Source organism: Carassius carassius, chromosome 28 (assembly GCF_963082965.1).
Source record: "Carassius carassius chromosome 28, fCarCar2.1, whole genome shotgun sequence".
In the NCBI taxonomy this organism is placed as follows: Eukaryota; Metazoa; Chordata; class Actinopteri; order Cypriniformes; family Cyprinidae; genus Carassius; species Carassius carassius.
This window is the reverse complement of record NC_081782.1, coordinates 11,894,588-11,919,409: the sequence shown is the minus strand read 5'-3', so window position 1 is coordinate 11,919,409 and position 24,822 is coordinate 11,894,588. Positions and strand designations below refer to the sequence as shown.

At 38.1% G+C, this 24,822-nt stretch overlaps 1 long non-coding RNA gene across 1 annotated transcript in view; it reads right to left on the bottom strand.

Moving 5' to 3' along the window:
• LOC132108416 (uncharacterized) overlaps nucleotides 1–23,590 on the bottom strand; it is a 74,893-nt gene extending 51,303 nt beyond the window's left edge. Inside the window, exons 1-3 of the long non-coding RNA XR_009424443.1 lie at nucleotides 23,453–23,590; nucleotides 23,103–23,260; nucleotides 21,798–21,890 (exon numbers count right to left, since the gene is read on the bottom strand). This is a non-coding gene — a long non-coding RNA (uncharacterized LOC132108416). The remainder of the gene's footprint in view (nucleotides 1–21,797; nucleotides 21,891–23,102; nucleotides 23,261–23,452) is intronic.
• Nucleotides 23,591–24,822: the final 1,232 nt, after the last annotated feature.

Sequence of the window (24,822 nt, the reverse complement as noted above, 5' to 3'; positions counted from 1 at the left end):
GGCAGCTCACTTCTAAAATCCCTTCCTAACACTCTCTTCTTTACTCATTTATATATCTGAATATTTCCCAGTTGCATTTATGGTCACAGCTGGGTTTATCAGTCTGTGAAATCTCTCTTGTCTCTGTGGTGAGATTTTTCGTTCTCTCTCACCCTCTCAGTGGGGGCCTCTGGCCTTGCTCTTGGTCAGGGGGCCCAAAGAGAAAGAGAGAAAGTATTTGCCCCATCACCAGTCCCCTGCCCCTCTTCTCCTCTCACTGTGCCTTGGCCGCTCTATAAAGGTTAGTGAGGGCTTGGTGTGGGTGTTGTGTCTTATGGTGAATTATGGGTACTGCAGCCAGGAGACCCCAGAAAGAGTGAGATGGGTGTGCAGCTGGAAGTAGGATGAAAGGGAAGGAGAGAGTGAGGGGAGGAGAGAGAGAGAGAGAGAGAGAGAGGGCAATTCGAAGGTTCATAATGCCAAGTGCCGATGTGTTTGTTTTCCATCACTGCTGTTCCGGGCAATGAGGAGGGGAAAAAATAACATGAAAAACAAATAACGGATGTGATTTATGACAGACTGTACGTTCATGAGCAAAAGAAGGGCAATAATTTCACTATGAAAATGGGTTGAATTATCACATAACAACCCACTGGGAGGATTGCTATTTTGATTGACTATTTATCATAAAGGATAATACAGAGTTCTGGGCTGTTATTCAATATACTGCACTTTTTTTATTATATTTTTATTATTTGTTTTTAAGTTAAAGAAAAACATTTAATGACTAATGGGCATATGTAACACTGTTTGAGGAAGTGAGCATATGAGTGAGAGTGCAGAAAAGTTTAATTTTTTTCTTTTTCTTTTTTAAAGCCAGTTAGTCAGACAAAAATAGATAATAAAAATATATCTTTAACTTTACACTCTTAATTCATACAGTGGATAATTCATTATTAAGTATAATATATAATGTTAATGTAGAAATTGTACAATATATAGATATAATAAAAATAACTAAATGATCAAAAAAGGATTAGGACAAAATAAGAACATGCTAAAATATTAATACTGACAAATGAAAGTCCATGGTAGCAGACAGATTTAGTATGGTCAGGATCAGACTTGCACAGAACACCTGTTTTACGTTTTATCCTTTATAAAACTTTACCATGTCTATTAATATTCACATTATTCTAAATATTATAAATGTCAAAGTACACATACTTAAATTTTCTGTATTACTACCACTGATACAAAAAATCTCTATGAAGATCAATAAATAAAAAAATGTTTGTTCTTATAAATTTTGTGTACCAACTTGCATCTTCTTTAAAATAATACAATTTGTCTCTTCACACTATATTTTCAATAAGCACTTGTACTCTCACACATTCAAACTCACCCTAGGCCTGACCCTCAGCTCATCTTATGAATGGAAGGAAACCGTTTCCTAAAAAAGAAGCTATTGAAAGCATGAGTAACGCCAATAATACAATCACTCCTCCTTTCAGACCTACTGCAAGAGGAAGGGACGAGGTAACAAATGAAAGAAAATGGACAAGAGAAAGAAAGGAGAGAGAACAAGAGAGGTTTATTTTATTAGCCCTTAATAAATATCTGACAGATTTCCTCAGGAAATATTGCAGATCACATGTAAAATAGTTTAAGACTGATGTCAACTGCAGCAACATATGAAATCTATTACTGCGAAGCCGCAGCAGGCACAGAGTGAGAGAGAAAGAGCTGTGCTGAAAGTCATGGTGAAAAAAAAAATCTCATGGCCTTTCCAAATTCTTCGAGAGGTAAAAAAGTCAGCCAAGACAAAATCAGAGAAAAAAAAATGAGAAAGGAAAAAAGAACAGAAATGCACACACACACAAATGCTGAGCTCCACATCCTGTTGGGGTTGAGGCCAATGCTGTGGTGGAGAGTGCCCAGACTGTTGCCAGCTCCGGGGAAGGATGGAAGATGGAAAGCCGACTGGGACTAGGGGAGCGGGGGTTAAAGTGCCCGGAGAACAATACCAGCTGCAGGGAGGCAGGGGGAGGAAGTGAACCCTCCTCCTCATCCTGAAGAACCAGAAACTTGACAAAGTAATCAGCCTCCTCATAGCCAGCTCATCCTGCTGGCATCCTCCTCACATCTGGGCCAGAGGGCTGCATGGACTATTTGGACTATTTATCTAACAGGCTAGTGTAGCTGGGCCAAAAATAGCTGGTCTACCAACATTCATTTAAAAAAAACATTTTTTATTTTTTTTGGTGAAACCGGTTGACCAAGTACTATACATTCTGCTGGTTAACCTGGTAAAAAATAAAATATAATGGTGGAACCATCTCACCAGATTGTAACATAACAATCTTGCCAGTGGATCTATCTATCTATTGTAAAATGTATAAAAATGTTCAGATAACCCCCCAAAATCATACCATACATCAGGTATGAACAAAACGATCCATGACTGCTTGACATGTGACCTAGATGGCTACTTCTGTGTAAGTGTCCATTTCTTCGAATAATATGCAGAACTTCTAAATAAGTTTTTGCCATCTGCTTGAAGGTCTGGTTACGTTATGCACAGAGATTCTTGAGTTTATTACACATTTCCTTTTCATCACAATCTGCATCACGAAAGCCAATAGGCTGTAATAATCCAAATAGTTTAGATTTAATCTGGTTAATGAACAGCATGGCTCTCGACTACAGCAAATGTTCAGGCAGATTCAAGTGGTCAAAAGGACAAAAGTAGCCCACACTGACACACACACACACAAAGTCTTGGTTCCTTGTTTTGCATGGCAAGAGGAACTAACTCTGCCCTACTGGTGCCAGTATGTCTCAGTGTGGCAGCCATCTTTACGCTCTGTCTCTGTTCGGAGCGAAACCACAGGCCAGTACCCACAAACCAACCAGCCCTGGACTAATAACCTTTGAAGAACACACACACACTCAACATCGAACCACCATACATTCCAAAGAGGGAGGTAGCGCCATGGAAAATGAGAAGTAGTGAGGTTTCTTTTTTTTGCAGTATTTCCTTCTTTTTATCATCACTTCATGAGAGGGCACGCAGAGTTCAGCTGGGGCACTGTGGGGTAGTGGGTGGGGAACTATAGATATGAGCCAGCCACACACACACTGCAGCAGAGGTGATGATTTCACTAAAAAGTGTCAGCAGGCCGCCCTTGCAACTGATAAGCCTCTTGTGCTTGTGCATGCCAAGTATGAGTTTGTGTGCGTGTCATAATCAATGGTGCAAGGGTACAGCACATGTGAGATCTGTAAAGTTTTAATGCAGATGGGTGTAAAACAGCACAAGCACAAGAAACTGACAGGGAGAATGATGCCAGAGGCCAAACAGGCCCTTATATGGAGTACTTGGGTTATTTTCTCTCCTCCTTCAATCCCTTGTGCTAGTAAGCATTGCACGTTTCGAGGGGAAAAGATGATCCTTCCAAGACCTCCTATTTACATATTTGCAGGACTATTTGCTGGCAAGCTTGTGGTCAGTATAGCCACTAGACAGGGTCATATGCATTCTTTATTCAAGTTTACCAAATTGCTTCACAATTCGTGACCAAATTCTACCCTCAGTGGGAGACAACAATGGATGAGAAGATTCACATCCTTATGAAATTTAGTATGTCAAAACATATAGGGATGTGCAAAGCTACATTTAATTACTATTTCATAGTAAGCCTGAATAACTAGACAATTAATACCTAAAAGCCCTGCTAAATTAGGCAGTTTGCACTCTTGCTTTCAAAAACGACTACTCTGGCAGAAAAACATTTTCTTTTAGAGGTGCAAGAGCTTGTAACTGAAAAAGTACTCTGAAGGGTACAACTTTGAACACTATCTACCCCTAAAAGGTGCATAGATGAGGTACTACTATGAACCTTTTAGTGGTAAATAAGGTACAAAGATGTGCCTTGAAGGGTCTTGCCCCAATGACAAGCTCTTGTATTAAAATTTTTGCACATTGTTTCCAAAAGTGTAAATGCAGTGCAATGGGATGGAACAGACTGAAGCAATCTAAAGAGCAGTTATTGAAAACAATTTGGCCAAAGATGCACGTCTTGTGTATGGATGTAGGTACTACATGGCTCCTAAAGGGGGATAACTTAAAGATGCAACTATTCTGAGAGGATATTTCTGTGCAGACTTCCTAAAACTATCTAGGATAGGGCTATCCAATCCTGCTCCTGGAAAGTCTTTATCCTGCGGAACTTAGCTCCAACACTCATTAAACACTCTTAAACCACTCTGCAAGATATTAGCCTTTCAGCAGCAGGATTGGACACCCCAGGTCTGAAAATAACAAAACTACTAAAAAGAAATATCTAAATCAAAGTCAAAATTTAATTTTTGATTGCTGGACGACTAATTGTCCATGCCCATACAAGATTGTCGATCATCACCCTTCTCCAAACAAGCCCAAACACGATAAACAGCCATGTGGATTTTGTGGGTAGTGCTGTGAGTGTTTGAGGAATGATCTCTTCCTGACTTTAACCGAATCGCACTGTATGGGAAAGAGTTCTTCCACACCCCATTTATCTCTGGGCAAGGGCCTATGGTAGAGCCCTGAGGAACCCCGGCGAGCCCTGCAGCCTAGCCTCCCTTCATCGCCTCAAGTTCCATGAGCACAGCGCCATGTTGCTCTTGGCAGAACCCTGCAGGCTGTCCCTGCGTGCCTGAAAACCAGCATTCCCCCCACCGTCCCCTCGGCCAAGGCGCACATTTCTCACATTTTCTTGTGCTCTCAGCAACCAGCACACTGGGAGTGCGTTAGCCGGTTTCGCACTGACAAACCGAGGGTTGGGACGGATGTGTACATTTCCACTTGTATCCTTTCCCTCTGCGGTGGTTTACAAACCTTTTGCTCTGACTGACACACGGCTGCAACCGACAGGTGTGCCTTTCGATGTCTCAATCAAGGACTGATCAAAGAACTGGAGCAGATGGAGAGGAAATAGAAAGGTTGTCTCAAAGCCAACTTGCTGCTCACGGTCTGGTAAAGATACTAAAGATACAAGTTTACACAAAATAGTACTGATGCACAACAGTAACATTCTTTTAACAGCAATATAAGTCGCCATGTCAAAGTTTATTTGAAGTAAAAAAGAAAAAAGTGTGTTTATATTATGTCTGTTTGTGTGTTCATTAAATGGGACTCAGAGTGACCAGAAATCAGACCCCCATTTGTTTCCAACAAGCGAGGATGGATGTTTAACCCTGATCCCACACACCGGGATCTTTGGCAGGAGCAGAAGAGTTATATTTATTATTTAATCTCTCTTTTTTCCCCTAAACCTTAATTTAAACTTTATTCCCTCTGTGAGTTTTGGATTTGGGCATTTATACATAAATGAAGCTTCTCAGCAAAAAAAAAAAAAAAAAAAAAAAAAAAAAGGATGAGGAGAGACAGAGAAAATGAGGAGAGGAGAGAAAAAAAAATGGAGAAAAAGCACGGTATGTCTCCTGGGTGCCCTTCTTGCCATCCCATTTCCTATGCATCTGGTCTGTGTTTGTGCGCAAGAAAAGAGGGGGAGAGAGGGAGGTAGGGCCGTCTGGGGCCGATTAATAACCAGTGATTTATAGGAACTTTTATAGAATAATACAATAAAAATGTGTGTGTACGTGGTGTGTGTGTATGTGAGTTCACCCGTGCATGTGCGATCGTGTGTATGTTTGTGTGTGTGTGTGTGCACGAGCAAGAGGCAGCAAGCACACAATGGTTTTCTAATTCTAGGGAATCAAAAACAAATTATCAAGAAAAAAACAGACCCAGCTCAGGGTAAATTGGGCACAGATGGACAAAGAGAGGTAGGAAATCAAGAGAGGGAGACAGAAAACGAGATTGAGTGAGAGAAAGAGAAAAATGTGATTAAGAGGAAGACAGTGGGGTACCACAGAGCAGGGATGTGACAGAAAGGATAAAGGGGAGGTGGGACAGGGTAAGGAGGAGGTGAGAGAGAGGACAAGGGCACAGTGGGGAGAAGAGGAGGAAGAGAGAGGGATTGTGGGAGGAGAGTGATCAGGGTTCCAATGCCCTGTGAAGAGGAAATGGGCTTCGGAGGGGCCAGACTGCATGTGTGAATGAAGAAGGGTGTAAGGGTGAATTGACAGTAATAAGTTTGATAGTAATATGCATTCATAATAAGCAAAGTAATAATTAGTCATGTGTTACCAAAACAAGAAGCACACTTCAAGCCCCCTGCTTAATTCCTGCTGCACAAAAGGTGGGATGAATTACACAGCTTAGAGGTTGTCAAATGTTCAGTGACAGGAACTTTTACATCAAATAAATTTACATACATTTCAATACACTTAATGTGGCATGATTTGATCACTTGTCATTTTCTCATGCACATGTGTGCTTCTCATTTATCCATCTCTCAATTCATATGACACCCAGGGTCTGTTAGAAACTGTTAAACATGAGCAGTGTTCATGAGCAAAAGGTTTGGTTAAGGGAAAAAACTGACAACCAATTAGACCGTCTGAGTTACGAGAGGTTCAGGGCTCTGGATTCTGAGAAAAGAGAGGCAGGTACAGCTGCAGCATGAGAGGAAGTCCTGCTTGTGTCCTGTTAAGTGGGAGGTTAACTCTAGCCCAGAGAAGCCCACAGAGGCCCTGTGATAAGCAAATAGCAATATGAATGACTTCCTGTGATGAGGGTCTGGACTGTGGCATCTGTCAGTGAGGATCTGCTGCCTTTGTACACAGAGCGGAGACCACCGCAGCCCACTCGGCATACATTCACACGCACACTCAGAACCCTACCCAGAAACTCCCTGGTGACACTGATCTGAATAACATGCATTAGATCTCACAGAGCTGGCCCCTGGGCACTGCCACCCACATAAACAGTCCTGCTGTCTCCCAGAATGCTTCACTCCCACAGCCAAGAGGAGGGGAGGGGGGCGTTGATATTGGCAGAGGCTCTGTGATGGCCCCACACTGGAAACTTCATCAGTGAATCATGCTCAGCTCCACTGTGCACAAAGAGAAAGGATAGCAATGAACTTCCTCTCTATCTCTCTTTCATAAACAAGACACACACACACACAGACACAGACACACACAATCTGGTGTCCTTTGCATCAAAGTTCGCACTAAGAAGAAAAAAAAACGGAAAAAAATCTTATGGGGAAAAAAGTTCTGCCACAACAAAAAAAATACCCCTGCTTACTCACTCTAGTACTCTCAAGTTCTCTCAAGTTCTCTCTTTCTCACACTCTGATATTCTTAACTGTAAGAAGAGGCCCAGTGAAAGCTGAATGCTGACACAATGAAAACGATCATGTCTGAAGATGGGAACCAATACAGCATGCATATATGGAAAAAACTGAAAAAAACACACACTCCTAAATGTCACTTGCTGATATGAAAATTAAAGTGATTGTTTTATCCAAAAATTAACATTTTCATTATTTACTCACCCCTGTGTTATTTCAAACCTTCCACTATTTTCCATGTAATGAAAGTGAATGGTAACTAAAAAAAAAAAAAAAAAAAAACTCAAGTGGACCTTGTTGAGCCCATGAGACAAAACATTCTCTTAAATAGGATATTTTCAAGGAATAACTTTATCTGGCTTGTAAAACCGGTATGAAATGATTCACTTATGAATTTGACTTAACCGGATCTTGATTTTGAATCCTGTCACACTAGATAACTGTTCACTGGAAGGGTTAATTATCTTTGAATAATTCTTTATTTTCTGTCTGTTCATCACTCAAAGCTGCCACGTGGCTTTTAAAAGACTTGGAATATAGAATGCTTAAAAGCATGATGAAATGGAGAGATGTGGAAGATCTTTTATTCTGCACTGCACTTACATCCAAATGTAAGAAATTACTGCAAAGAAAAAAAAAATAGTAGGGCAGTACTTGGTTTTATCGATTGATTTTCGATTTGAGAAATCCAGTATGCATCACCATGCATCTTATATTTTCACCTGAAGACTGTTTTATGATAGTCTGATTTAAAATAAGATTGGTTAAAATGTTATTTTATGCAGACTTTAAGTAAAATTGATCATATATCTTTGAAGCTTTGAAGCTCCAGTCTCCAATTATGGTAATTGCAAATGGAAAAATGAATAGAACAAACTACAAACAATTCTTCATTCTATTGCTTTAAAAGGGCTATTAAACAAATTAATTTCTTCAAAACAAAAATATGACTAAAATAGTAGCAATATGTCAGCAAAGAGCTTGGAGCTAAAAATGAAACCTTGCCCAAACGTTGCATGGGGCACAACAGTGCGAACGTGCTTCCTGCCACTCTATAAATATAAATGTGAGCTGAGAATGCAGTTTTCTCACGGTTGTATTCTGAGCTAAGTGTTTACAGCACAAGCTATGCTGCAAACGTGTGTGCATATGTGTGAGTGGCTGGAGCCAGGTAGCTGGGTGCTGTGTGGTACGTGTTTAAAGACGGGCGCGTACGTGCCGACCTGCCCGTGTTGGAGTGTGTGAGTCTGCTGGTGCGGTTGGCCTGATACGTACATGACCGCAGCACATCATACGATTTTGAGAGAGATAGAGAGCGAGAAAGAGCGAGCGAGAAAGAGAGAGAAATAGAAAGATAGAATGAGAAAAAGAAAGAGAGAAACAGCGAAAACAGCAGCACAAGATCCGGCGTGTGGCGCACAATTCAGCATGGGTACAACATGCAGCCCAGAAACCCACACATAGGTTTCACTTCTGCCTGCTGTGGCAGCAAGTTCACACTTCACACACCGGGTGAAAAGTTCACACGGAGGTCATGGCACAGCCGTGCACAAACACAGATGACTAGATTGTGTCACACTCAGAAAGAAACCTTATTTGACGCATAAGATTTGCACTTGTATACACTTTTATTTCTCACCGGGAAACAGAAGTTTCTGCATTGCCTTAAACTGAATTGGCTGCAACATAATTAAACTGTGGGCCTGCTGAGACAAAGGGAAAAGAGACTTCCAGTGTAAATTATTGGGAACAGCAGCCATTGATTAAAACAGTGATAAGACATGGCATTTTTTGTATTAAATGTGTTTGCATGGCATTTAAAGATAACTTAGGAAACAAAAACCAAACAACCACTTTGGTGGGCCAGAGAGCAAAAGGTTCATATCAAGAATCTACCATTTAAATGTTATTGCTGTGTGTGTGTCGGAGCGGCGCTCAGAGCGAGAGCAGCAGAAGGCAGCTGGGTTTGAGGGTGAGGGGGTTTGAGTCTTTCTCATGGCCTCTTGGCCCAGGCTGGCCTTTAATTCAGTTGTACTATTGGTCGGAGGAGCTAAGTGACACAGTCACCACCACACACCCGAGACAGCAGCCACACAGGCGTTCAGGCACGCTGGAGGACAGAAAGTGAGCGAGAGAGAGAGCAAGATGTTGAGTGTCAGTGTAAAGTGTTAAATGAAAGTGTCAGAAACTCATGCACCAGTGACTTAGCCAGCCAGCAGAGCGATGAAGCACGGAGGTCCACCGCGGAGACAGACGCAGGGCCAGGCTGTTCTGCTAAAGAAAGAGTCTGCCCTCTGCTGGTGGAGATTAACCCTGCAGCACTGAGACAAGGCCATATTCTGAGCTCATTCATGCAATTTTATATGACTTGTCTTTGCTTAGTCATAATGACTTGGCCATGAATTTGAAAGGTTCTAAATATGCCAGGCCGATTCATCACCCACTCGGTCATTCTGAAACTATTGTACTGGTTGATGATGGTGCCTACTTGACCTTTTAACAATAGTGGTAGTTTCTATCTACTGACAGCCAAGAAGAATTCCAAAAAATTTCTGTTTATAAAAATATCATAAAAACTAGTTATAGTTTCAGATATAAATTCATAAAATTGTGTACATTTAGTTCGCTATCACTCAAAGCACAGTTATGGACCTTATTGAGTATAGAGCAATTAACCCTGTATCCATATTACCAAATAAAGCAATGAATTTGAGTTTTTGATTTGAGTTTATCATGAGTGAAGACTGCAAATGCGACATAAAGAGTGCTTAAACTACTTGCCAAAGCTAATGGTCAAATTTAACGGTCAATAGAGAATATAATATATTTGACCGAAGAATGGCTGATCAATCAGAATCATATGCATGTTTAGTAAATATCCTAGCATTATATCAGCCACTGGCCAGCCTAATCTCTAGATATTAGCATTAAACCTTAGAAAAAACAGTAATAACACCTTTTCCCCTTACCAAAATCCAACAACATGCCCACTCTAAAAAATGCTGGGTTGTTTCAACCCAACTTTCGGTCAAATATGGATTAACCTAACTGTTGGGTTAATTATTTTAAATAAAAATTTTAACCGAAGAGTTGTGTTAGTCCATATTTGACCCAAAGAAAAATATTGAAATGGGGTGGGGGGGTCCTCTCTCTCACCTTATTTCCTAGTCAACTCTTCTAAAAATAAAGCCAGAAAAACACACACAAAAAAAAGCACCATTAAAAAAAACATACAGCATGTTATAAAAATTGCCCTAATAACTCAATGTGAAATGAAGCATAAGTGTGGTTGTAAGCAGTATATCTTGAGTCTGATGGAAGGAAGCAGTCTCTGGGCGCTGTTTGAGCTCTGTTTAACGATCAGACCACCCTCACGTTCCTCATCAGTGTCAGGCTTTCTTTATATAAACCAGGGAGAAGAAGTGGGCACTGAACCTTTGCCAAAAGCAGTGAAGCTTTACAATACAGTAGTCAGGTGTGCCGGCGATCCAGAAATGACTAATAGCGGCTGCAGTGGATGTGGTCCTCACATATAAATACAGGTTTTTAATGGCTGCGACCCAGAACAGATGATTACAGTGCGGTAAGTGCTCTGGCTGGGTACAGTAGCACCTACTCATCAGCCATATATCACCTCCAGTACTAACAAAGAGATAAGAGTGTTTCTCCATATTATACACACATAAGTGGGCTGTATACATAAGCCCTTTGTTAATAATGAGCTTCATGGCTGTTTATCAAATGAATGCTAATTCCTGTTATGGGATTCCTGCAGCCCAACAAAACTCTGTTGTATATACGTGACCCTGGACCACAAAACCTGTCATAAGTAGCATGGATATATTTGTAGCAATAGCCAACAATACACTGTATGGGTCAAAATTATAATTTTTTCTTTAATGCCAAAAATCATTAGGGTATTAAGAAAAGATTATGTTCCATAAATATATTTTGTAAATTTCCTACCATAAATATATCAACACTTAATTTTTGATAAGTAATATGCATTGCTAAGAAATTCTTTGGACAACTTCAAAGGCGACTTGATTTTTTTTTTTTTTGCACCCTCAGATTCCAGATTTTTAAATATCTCGACCAAACATTGTCCTATTCTAACAAATCATACATCAATGGAAAGCTATTTTAATCGGCTTTCATATAACTAAATTCTAAAAAAAATATCCCTTTTGATTTGTTTTGTCGTCTAAGGTCACGTATGTATGTTTAAATATACCTCATCATATGAACAACCAGTTAAAAGCCTATAGGCTAATGTAAGTTTTATCAAGTTTCAGCATAGCCTACTGTAGCCTACTAACGAAAAATGACTCGAGGTTCAATGAAAGAGTGTTGACTCCGTAACTGATGTGAAAGATTCAAACATTGGATGTTTTATTTTGTTTAAAAAACCGGTTCATAAAGAGTTGTGAATTGGACATCACGGCGAGAAACACTCATGCGAGCTCTAGTTAGATGATCTCGGACGAAACCGCAGGTTTCAGACGGTTTTTTTTTTTTTTTTTTTTGACGCATTTAAGATTTTAGTTGCAGCATTTTTAAGAGAAGCATCTGATAATAAATCGCATAAAAGTAAATTCCCCTGGCAGAGCTCAGCCCATTACAATGTGAGAAAAGGACGGCCGCCACACGACACACTGGTTCCGTCTAACGGTCTGAATGAAGCACACACACGTCATCCCACTGTACTATTTAAGAAAACTCACTCAACATAGCTGAGGACACAACACACCTCAAAAAGCACACCGTCTTTGTTCTACCAGAACCGTTCCCACACGGGGGCTGCGTGCGCTCGTGCGTACGCATGTGGCGAGCGCTGACGAGCAGCGGTAACCAAGGCAACAGAGTGATGATGACTCCCTGCCCACTGATACCCATCTCTCTTGCTTTCACCTCCAGCAGTTGGAGTGAGTCATGATGATGCATTCACTGTTTCCTGTGCAGAAACTCTCTTTGACCTCCACTCAGACTTTCTTTTCCTGTGTCTGTTAAATATGGTGTTATATTTTTGTATTTTTGAGCGCTGGGTAAAAAATAAATAAAATAAATAAAATTCCAATGATTTTGATGGCGATGTCAATTCTTGAAAACCAATATATCGATCTTTTATAGCTTTATTAATTATTATTTTTGTCCGTCCTACAAATGCTGTGGCATTGTAATGAGCTGCAAAGTTTGGGCCCTGTTGCTAATGCTAATTTGTAAAATGTATATTTTCATAATGTAAACTAAATTAGGAGTTTCTTCACCCAATCTACAATGCCACGTCATTCATGGAGAATGTGAGTTAGCAGTCTTACTGAAAGCAATGCATTAAAACCTAAAAAATAACAGCAAGAAATGTTTTTCTATTGAGTTGTCCTTGCAGACTACAGGCAAAAACAAACATTTAGCATAACTGGTGTAGTCTGATTCACGAACAAATGTTTCATAGCAACTAGTTCTTTAGTGAGTCAAATAGGCTACTTACAAAGGAAACTAATGCATCTTGTGAGCTGTTTTTTTTTGATGAATAGTTATAAAAATTCTTATATATTGTTACACATTTTGAAATACAGCTACCAAAATAAATCAGATTCAAATCAGAATCCAAAACTGGTTATTCATAATCATTTTGGGAAATATGTACTGTTTATAAGCCACCCAATTGAAAACTTTTGAATCATATTTGAATGAGAGGCTAACTGAAATTGACAATGCTACAAATAAGTGGCAAACAGTGATGTGACGTAAAAAAAAAAAAAAGAACATCCACACGAGTTTTGAAACTTTTTTCTGAAATCTGAATACTGTGTTTGAAGGGTGAGAACATCTCTATTTGGGCAGTGTGTATTTTCAGGTCCTTATACTGTGGTAGAAAATAACATCAGGGGAGGCCCTAGCAGACAGCGTGACAGAAAGACAAAGAAATACATCAAGTCACACTGGAGGGGGTGTGAGACAGGGTAACAGTGTTTTATCTAGATTACTTATTTTGTCAGATTCATACTGTACAGTGGCCTCAGAATGGAGGATCCAGGCCAGGTCCACCTAGCAGGGGTCTACAAACTTTATCAGGCAAAGAACATCCTCCTTTCTCAAGAGCAAAGTGAAGCAAAGACTCATGATACATACACTACAGTTTAAAATGTAGCATTATATTCTAAGCTGTTTCTATAATTGCCTGCATATACAGTATAGCCATATTAATGTGTACTGTAGTGCCTGTATGACACTCTTCTGACCCTTGTATGCAGTTAGGGTTAAAAAGCAAACATGGGTTAGCACATCTCATGATAAGATCACACACTCAGATTTGGGCAAAAACAACAAGCCACACTTCTCAGTCGCTCTGATAAAGTAACAGATAGTGTACCATGATGTACACTAGTGGTGGCTGAGATACTGGTTAATCGTACTAATAATACTACTGCACCAGAACTTTGCAGAACTTTGAACTGATAGAGACTTTGTTCACATGCATAAACAAGACTTTAGAAAGAATGAGCAATGAACAAGTGCAACTGGCCTTTGAAACAGAAGACCAGATCAAAGAATAACTATTTAAACCTTTTGGTGAAATGATGACTAATTTTTATGAATTTGGATTGATCATGCTCATTTATACATTTTCGTGTGATCTGCTGTTTGGGGTTTAGGGGTTCACTGATAAAAATGATTTTTGTGGTGAAGTAAATAATACAGAAAAAATAATGTAATTTCTACATTAACTGAGTTCAGGCAAGAATAAATTAAATATTAGTACTCAATTTAAGCTTGTAGAATTCAAAGTTTGAACTTGTATATTACTTGGAATTGTTTGTTATTTTAACAAAGATTGTTTAAGAAAATATCAAAGTCATGATCCTGTTGTTCCCATCATGCACTTGGATTGTTATCATCATTGTGTATCATGTGCCAAGTATTGAGGTCTCTGTGTTCATTTGGTTAATAACTACATTGAGTCAACATTTTACCTTAAAAAGAATAAGGAGCTGTCTACGTGCTTATGTAATGGGGGAAATGGCTGTCAAAATTGGTCAAAAAATCACATTCCATGGTTGAAATTGCGTTACAGGTGGGCAGGGGGTTTCGTGGCAATTTGCTGACCAATTAAACGGCCCGTGACAGCTGTATAGAAGCAGCCCAATTCCACGGGAAAACCATAGACCTGGCAACACTCTCACATTGTCCAAATGTATACATTTCTATGAGGTAGAATTTTTCTAGAAACAAAAATAGAAGAGGAACTTTATAAGCATTATGGAGAATGTTTCTTCATATATAGATATGACTGATATCCTTCTATGTAGTTCTGCTCTGAGAGACATTCAAGGTGTTTGCCAAAGTGACATCACTAATATTGCACCATATTGGCAAACACAGATGTGCCAAACTGCCATTTTCACACAGACACATGCACTCAGACATTCACTTCCCTTGTGCAATGCAATTATTTGCATGCTCTCTCTCTCTCTGTCACACACACACACAAACACACACACACACACACACACACACACACACACACACACACACACACACACACAATCGCAAATAATTTAAAATAAGATTTTTTTTGTTGTTTTTTTTTTAAATGAATTCCCCAATAAGTCTGGACTCAGTAAACATTTAAAATCAATAAAATATGGCCACTTACTTTTCAATACTAAAAACTGTACACGGTTTAAAGACCAATTCGTTTTTGAATAATAATTCTCTAACTTTTAGATATAACAAGAAGCATATTATATAGCATGAAAAATTATTTTCAGAATATTTTGAAAATTATTTCACAATTGAATAAATTTTTCTAAATTAAGCATGATTAAGGGAAATCCTCAGTATTTTATTCAGACTTAGATTAAATAAATAATTAAATCCATAACATTAAGCCAATTCTATTATTTATTTTGAAAATTAAAAATTATTTCATATTCTCACATAATGGTGCATCTCAGCTGTTGCTGCTCTTCCTGTTTTTTTGTATTTAAGAGAAAGATTAAGCAAATTTCCTGTAGTAGAAATAATGAAATATGATTAACTTTAATCGGACAAAAGCCCCCTTTAAAAGTTGCCATAATATAAATAGTTCCTCACTTAATCATCAAAAAATGACAGATTTTTGAAAAAAGCTAATTTAATTATATTATAAGCAGATGAAAATCATATTTCAGGGAACTATTTTAAATTCTAATTGGCCATTTCTTGTGAACTGCAACCATAGCTCTTCAACCAAGTCATAATTTCAATCACTCAGATGTGGAAACAAAGAGCCAGCGAGAGTTAATTATATATAAATGACACTTGTTTTCTTGAAATATATGATTAGCACTGTGCCTGCTCCAAATCGCTCCTCTCCAAAAAGATAGGACACATGACAAGAGCGGCACTGCCTCTTTTAGATCATATCATTTGGCTCCAAGTGTTCATATATCTTCTTAAAGAGTGCCATGACATTTACTGCAGAAGGAGGCCTTCCAAAAGTTTGAGGGCATGGCAGAGAATGTGAGTGGGAATTGGTACGCCCCCCTGGAACCAAGTTTTTTCACTTTGACAAGACGCAAAGGGTTACACAGAGACAAACAGCCAGCTACAGGAAAGTTATTAATACACTAATCGCTCTTTAGAAGCAAAGCAAACATTCATCTTGATTACAACTTAAGTGATGACTAAGGAAATGGAGTTTAGTTTCATGTGTAATGTGTCATTAAAAGGGTCATTTTGGCATTTCTTAAAGTGATAAAACAGACAGCACTCAAGCATATAACATAACATGCCTTTAGCGCGAGAATCATCTGTGTACGTGCTACATAGCTAATTCAGGTGATCACAATAAACTGATCTACAGAGACTGTTTATTGTTGTTGGTATAGCAACTGTTAAAACTCTGAGCTTGACGTATGCCTTCGTCTGTCTACAGCTGTAAAGAGTCTGCTGAAAGGACAAAGATATTTCAACATACAATACTGCAAACCGCAGATCTCATACAAACTTCTACATCCTCTAAACTAGAAGTTTTAGTTCAATGTGGTGAGAAGAACCAGAGACAAATAGGAACAATAAGCAGGGGAGATGTCTGACATAAGTTGATATGTGCATAAAATATGCTTCCCTGAATATTTTTAGACCAACGCACTTTGCATGAGAAATATCTTTTCTAACTGAAATCAGGTTAATTCTGTCCAGCAGCAACTGGTAAGTGGAAGCAGGAGGAACAGAGAGAGTTGGTTTCATCAGCTGGCAGCTGGTGCATTTTCAGTTCACTTTCGTCACATAAGTATATTGGTAAACTGGCATTTACATGTACTCAAAGGATGGAAAAGGTGTGTGGGTTTGCTGTGTAAATGCTTAGAAAAATCACCTACATGCATACACTCTTGTTCGAGCTGATGTTGTTTGAGAAACCATAACTCATTTACAAACAAAGTGTGCCACTTATATCAAGAACATTTTACAAATACAGCAGCCCCAAAAAGTAATGTGTCATTAACATATGGATCTCTTTGCATTCAATAAAAAATTACAAAACAAGTGGCTTTTGTTATAAAGAAATACAGCATGAATATATCAAGTTGTTAGATATGACAGGGCTCCACAGTACAACTAAAATGCCTGCAAATGTTTCAACATTTTTTTTTTTACAGTGTCCTTGTTACGCGTGTTGTGTTTACTATAGTAATAGCAATACATTTTTAATAAGTGCATACAACTAACTCTAAACAAAATCCTCATCCTAATTCTAACCATATAGCAATTAGGCTACATGTAGTTCATTAATATTGTTCAGTACTGACACCTTAAAATAAACTGTAACTCCCAAAAAACTGCAATATTAGAAATAATAAAATAAAAAGAACATATGTCTGTTCATATGCATGTGTTTCCATGTTCTGTAACAATGGACACAGCATGAGACTTAATGTCTGATTTGCTAATGGTTCTTTTTCATTTTTCAGTCAAAACAATTTACAAAACAGCCTTGAATACGACTTAGTCTACAAACTCTGAGTTCTGAGTCATTTAAAATGAATCAGGAATTTGTAACCATCTGAGATACTGTAAGTTTGTAATGAAAGTACCATGTATTACACACAAACAGTATAATCACCTAAATATAATTTTGTTAATGGTCAAAATAAGTAAAGCAAGAAAACATAATTTGCATTTAAACATTACATATATATAAAAAATAGAGTTGTATATGCATGGATTAAAAAACTTATAGTGACTTGGAGTCACTTTAAGTGTCTATGTTCTGCTTAAACGACATTTCACAATCAGTAAACATGAGTGATCACATCAGCTGAGAAAGGTCGAGAGGTTAAGTGAAGGCACAGAGTCTAAACATGCCATGGATGAACTGAAACTTGTTAAGAAGATCTCCCCACCACAGAAGGAAGCAGCAATAGGTTGCGACCTCAGGGTCATCTGAGCCGCACTGTGTGTGTATGACAGAAACCCCCACCCTACACAATGTTTGTGCGGCTTCCTTCTCACTCTTGGTTCCTTGTCTACAGGGGAAGCGGGATAGTGCCAGGGTGCAAAGTTTTATGAGTTGGTCTCGACCGAACTCACCACATTCCCACCGTCCTGCAGCCGAGGGACGTGACTCTAGCCACGCCGGAGCTGTAGCCAAACCACAGCTCACTTAAGGTCACACACAAAAACTCTCATGCTTTTTCCCCCTTTATGCATATATCTGGCATTTTGATCAACATGTGTTGAGAGTCTCAACTTTCATAATCAGCTCTGCATTGGTTAACAATGACTCAACAAATCGAGCGAATAGACGATACAAATTTTTTTACATGCAAACAGAACCACTTCTGCAATATTTGGCCATATTGTGTGAAATAAATCAATATCACAAAACAATGTCACTACATTTAATGTTATATTTTTACATACTGTAATTACTATAATTACATACTGTATATCCTAAATTGTCCTAATAAGGAAAAACAACTTTACAGAAAATTTGACTTTGAAACATGGGTCTTGTGTGTACTTCATTCATTTCCATTTTAAATACATGACAGTATTTAAACAACCATTAAGTGTCAATAATCTACTAAAATAGTGGTTCTCAAAATTTCTCTCAAACTGTCCACAAAAAATATATGAAAGCCCCCATTACTTTTCTAGCTGTTTGCGGTGGATATGGATTAACCATCCCCTGCCCCCTCACTATTTCTAATATATTTTATAATGATAAAATATTTTACAGGTAATGTATGTTATTATTATTACTATTATTATTAATAATAATAATAATTATTATTATTATAAATGGCAATGCAGTTTGCAAGACTTTTCCAGATGTAGACCCTTTTCTGAGGTTACCTGATTGAGAAACACTGTATTAAAGTGAAGTGACATTTAGCCAAGTATGGTGACCCATACTCAGAATTTGTGCTCTGCATTTAACCCATCCGAAGTGCACACACACAGAGCAGTGAACACACACACACACACACACACACACACTGTGAACACACACCCGGAGCAGTGGGCAGCCATTTATGCTGCGGCGCCCAGGGAGCAGTTGGGGGTTCAATGCCTTGCTCAAGGGCATCTAAGTCATGGTATTGAGGGTGGAGAGAGCACTGTACATGCACTCACCCCACCCACAATTCCTGCCGGCACGGGGCTCAAACTCACAACCTTTCTATTGCCAGTCCAACTCTCTAACCATTAGGCCATGACTTCCCTAAAAATATATTTTTTTTAATGGTAAATGGACTGCATTTATATGCTGCTTTCAACAGACCACATGGCCATCCAAAGCACTTTACAATTTGCCTCACATTCACCCATTCACACACTCGGTGTCAGCCATTCAAGGCGCCATCCAGCTCGTCGGGAGCAGCTGGGGTTAGGTGTCTTGCTCAAGGACACCTCGACACTTGGTCAGGTGGAGCCGGGGATTGAACCACCAACCTTCCGGTTTGTAGACAACCTACATGAACCACTGATCCACTGCCGCCAAATAATAGTCTAACCAAATAATAATAATAATTACTAGGTAATTACTATTAGAATACTAATCCTAATTGCTAATTTAAACAGCAACATTCTGAAGAATCTTCATGCATTTTCTGCTGTAAAAGGACATCTCATAGTGACCATATTTGGCAAACTATTCAAAACGTCCAAAGACATAAGACTCAGAAGTTGTATTTTTAATCTCATGCAATACCTTTGTGTGAGGGGGAAAAAAAGATCTTACTCGCTTTCTTATGCCATATGAAGACTAGAAATCTACTTAAGAAACTAAAAATCTTTTGGTGTTTTTTTTTCTCTCATTAAAAAAAAGTGTTTAGTAACAGCATATTGTTTTAGAACAAAATAAGGATGAGTCAGGGGCGGACTGGCCATCTGGAGCACCGGGACTTTTCCCGGTGGGCCGCTAGCCAATGTGGGCCGGCCCACCCGGTACACAAATATAAATATATATATATATATATATATATATATATATATATATATATATATATATATATATATATATATATATATATATAAAATTTAATTTTTTTTTTAATTGACGGAAATCATAATATTACATCTCTTTTCTACGCAAATGGATGAGTGAGTCGATCGCGCAGCCAACAAGCGCGTTTTCGTCTAATTTAGAGAGAGACAGATTCATCTGGTACAGCGAATTTCTCTGAGCAGCAGGCCACTGTATACGTTCACTTAAAACATAACCGACTGTGTTTACGAAAATACTTGAAGAGACAATTATTTTGAAATAATTGTGTGTGTATTTGTTCATTCAGAAGTTACGATACCCAAAAGATGAATTAATTCTTTGTACGCGCATTGTCTGAAATGCTGCTCACAGCGCGTGCTTTGAACGAGTGCGCCCAAGCTTCGAACGCGCGCAAATTGTTTAAAAAAGTTGAATCAGCAAGATTTAGAAACAAGTGAAAACGATCAACTACGATAACATTTCACCCCTCCAAGCGAGTGAACAACGCGAATTTTAAATCGCTATTCACGATAGCCCGTCGGGAAGAGCAGTGATACATTTTGGAGCCCGACTGCAAAACACAATAGCCCCTGGACGTCGGGCTAGCGATTTTGCCAGCCCTGCACCTCAGATCTATCCAGTTTGTGAACCACTGGTTTCCACAATGTTTTCGTTAAACAAAATAAATGATTATTTTAAAAGATTTACTCAAGAGAATAATCTGTTCACGAATCGGATCATGAAGTTATATTACCGCATATTCATGCATCTGTTAACTGAATGCAAAGTGTGAGTTCTAGGAGAATGTTTGTCTCGTGATGAACATGTATCGCTCACTAGGAGTCGCTAAATGAACAGCTGCAGCACGCAGGTTATCTTTTTTTTTTTTTTTTTTTTTTTTCAATGGAGGATCAGTTGCCCTATTGGTTAAAATCCCCAAACAGTATACTTAAATATCAAATAAATAAATTACATCAAAACAGGGGCGTTTGCGTTTTGATGTGGTGGGCTGCTGTGGGCCAGAAAGTCCAGGGCCACTTTTTGGTCCCAGTCCGCCCCTGGGATGAGTAAATAATGACAGAACTTTAATTTTAGATAAACTATTCCTTTAAATCAAGCAATGTTCTCTCAGGGTCTATCAGAAGGTGGGCATCTGCTGAATCATAAACAGTCAAGCAAGAATGCTGACCCCTCCTGCATCATGAATGTACCCCCACAGTATGACTCAGATGATGTTGTTATTAAGCTGTTGGGTCTCAACATCCGAGACTGCTCACTTCTTTCGTAGGACCAATCCCACGCTTGGATCTCTCACCTTACTACGCATGCAGAACTGCAATCCAGCGGGTCAGACTCAAAGAAACCAATTTGAGCCTGCTTAACTTCCGAACTGCCAGTCCAGTTACTCTGGCCAAAAAAAATGACAATAATGTTGGAAAAATGTGGCAGCAATATGACCCTCAAATAGCTGGAATCACATTAGCTTGACAAAGGCCAAGCAACGGTTTTCTCAGCCAACTCCAGACTCCAGATTTATGAGAGCGGACATGAGGAATGTTTGCGGCTGTGAATGCATGATTTACACACAATTAGTGGTGACTAATATAAGCTTGCAAATTATTATACATGCAGATTAATATCAGCTTTGCTGATGCCAACATTTAAAACTGATGATCTGGATTTGGTCTGTATGAGATGGGCCATGTGTTTAATGATACACTGGCATATGCTCCCAGACTTTCTCCAATGGGCTTTTTGAGGTGTGACTGTCAGCCAATGGCAGTTTGGATCATTATATTAAATTATAATGTATTCGGCATGCAAGTGCTCCCAAACCCAATTAAAATTCCCTGTACTACCCCATCCACAGTGATTTACAGTGTCCCCAAAGGCAGACATATTCATTCTCATTAAATAATAAACATACATCACACTTGCCTCTTTATTAGCCAAGTATGCAGTTAGAATTCTTCATGTCCTTCATGTCCGAGTTGAAAATAAAACTCCATTGCCGCAGTAATGGATCACTAAAGGGTAAAAGCAGAAATAGAGAGAGAGAGAGAGAGAGAGAGAGAGAGAGAGAAGCTCTTACGGACCTGTTAAAATGTCCCAAAAAGGACTTCCTTTCCCTTTCCCGCGCTTACACTGCCATCTTCTGGCGCCAAATGTCATTAGAATTTCATCGAGACCTGTTGAACGACAAAAACGTTTCAAATCCAAAACCAAAAATCATTTGACTAAATGTCTTTCTATGTTATGGTCAGTTTATGCCACATTATTAAATACCAGTGGACCAATAAAACAAACGCAAACATACGTCTTTACTTAGAAATTTTCTCTAAAACGCAGGGAGTGCAAATATAGTATATATACCATTATTAATTAATCATCTTTCGGAAAAAGACTGACTTTGAGCAATCACATGCAGTATTTTTTCTTTAACGTGTAAATAAATTTAGCCTAACTTTGTTGCCATAAAAAAAAAGAAAAACAGTAATGTAATACTGTAATGTAAAAATGTAATACTGAATGTATTTGTTCGGAATGCCACATTTTAGCTTCTAATAGTCAGAAAAAGATAAATTCTACAAGATAAATTAGGCTACTTGCTGTCATTTGGTACCAAAAATTTTAATTTTGAAATATTGTATGTGTAGCTACTCAGTTTTTTGAGACAAATCTATAGGTAAACTGTTAGGTTAGATTATAGTATTTCTAAATAAAAACAACAGAAGTCTAGAAAATGCCCCATTTAGATAACTAAGTGAACATGTTGTTTAATGAGTTGCTAATATGCTACAAATGGATTACAAGTTGTTGTTAGATTTGTCAAGGATGTAAACACATCTTTTTGATGATTTATTTAGCAATTTTGTAGCAATGTAGGTTACATTTTTAAACAAAACACATTAGCATCAAATTCATGCGTGAAGTACAGCAGTTATTAGTCAAAGAACAAAATCTCTTCAAGTAAGGCCTGTGGTTCACATTACTTGAAAACCACCATTTAAAAAAACCCATAGGAAATTCACAGAGGAACCCTAAACACAAATTATCTTTTGGGTTTTAGGACTACAAAACAGAACAGTTTATTTTCTAAAGTGTGTGTGTATGTTTATTTACATGACTTTTCTTTTTTTTTATACTAACAGAACAGTAAGGAATATATATTTATAATACTTTAGTATAATACCTAATTAGTTAAATCTGACGTGAACCTCATTAATTTAAACATACATCAATAAAAATGCATATATTTTAACTCATACACTTAAGTGTTGACACATGTCAGCAGTTATACCATGTCACTGAAACAAAATAAACCAGTTATTCCAGGGACTGCAAAGTAACCTAATTTGTAAATATTTTATGTCTATCTGCAGTATATCACTAGATCTTACCTGGATATCCAAATCTTCATATCACTATCCTTGTTTTTTTTTTCTCTCTGGATTTCTTTACCATCACTGTCGTCAAAAGAGCGTGAGCACTTGCCAGCATAATACAGCATGGGCAATTCATTGTAGGCCTGTAGGGTTTTTGCCAGCACCTGAAATGTCTTGAAACACCCAAACAAGAGTCTGCCACTGCCAATTTATAGCCATCCTGTTTTCCCTTTAGATTTTTTTTTTCAAAAAGAAAAAGAAAAAGAAAAAATTACTTTTGCAACAATAATGCAAAAAAGTATTTATGTAAAACCTTATTACTCCTTAATGTTGATTAAAAAAAAGACGTTGGTTCTTATTCCCACCCGTCAGAACATACACATTTCTCCTGATTTCCAATTATCAATACAATAGCAAAAAACACACACACACAAAACTACAGAGTAAATTTTAAAAACAAATATGCAACAGAAAGAAAAAATCTTCATCTTTCTCCATCTTTGCCCAGGTTAGATATGGATATAATACAATGATGTGAAGTGTGTGTGTGATAGAGGAAAGAAAGGGTATGAGTCACTCCTGTGAGTCATTAGTTCTATGGGGACAGCAGCAGCACAATCAGTGTGTGTGTGTGTTTGTGTGTGTTTTAGAGGGGGAGAGAGAAATTTAAGATGCAGGGATGCACAGCTGATCAGGGACCTAAATAGATTTCCTAATTTTAGAAAGCAAAAAGTATTTAGGACAAATAATGTGTCATTTCCACATATTATACAACTAATTAATTTATAAATATTTGGAACAAGCATTAGGGTGTTGGGAGATTAACTATAACTGCAATCTGAAATGAAGATGAGCTGCATTAATATAAATGTTGACCCATTCAGAATAGCCTCCAGTGTAGCAATAGAATGGATTCTGGGAAACTTTAAAGATGTAAAGCTCTCATCCATAATTCAAAGTCACGACAGTATGAATTAGATATGAAATCAAGAGGTTTAGAGCAATATTAAACATTTGTGGAGTGACAAAAATTCAACAAGTGGATGGACGACAAACAAAGACCTTAAAATACCAGCCCATGTGGTGGGTGTTTTCTCATGCTATGGCCACGGGACAGTAATTTGGGGGAATGATATGCCATATAATGGCAGAAGCCGAATCAAACAGACACTGGTATATCTTCTCTGCCTACGTAAGTAAACGTTTGTTCCAGCACATTCATGACTCACAAACCTGCCGCTGCATACAGAGACCTCAGCATACATAAACCCAGAATGCACCAACATTTCCAGCCTATAGTGGTAGAGAAATATCTAACAATTAGGCGACGCAACTGACATTTGCTTAGAAAGAAGTTAAAAATAAAGCTATTCAATTTAATGGTTGATATCAGTTTTCATATTGCATTTAAAAATCATACTTTATCTATCTATCTATCTATCTATCTATCTATCTATCTATCTATCTATCTATCTATCTATCTATCTATCTATCTATCTATCTATCAATTCTGAATAATGTCAGACCTTGAGTTTGAATTATGGATGTTTATTTCAGTTTCAGTTCATTTATGCCTCAACATGTAATTGTAAATGTAATTTTCAATCTATAAAACAGTATGGAGTACTTTTATGATGCCTAATTATAATGCCCAAATTTCTTAAGTCTGAGGTCCATGAACCTCATATGCATTAAAACATAGGCTTAATATAAATGTATACATTTACTAATAAAC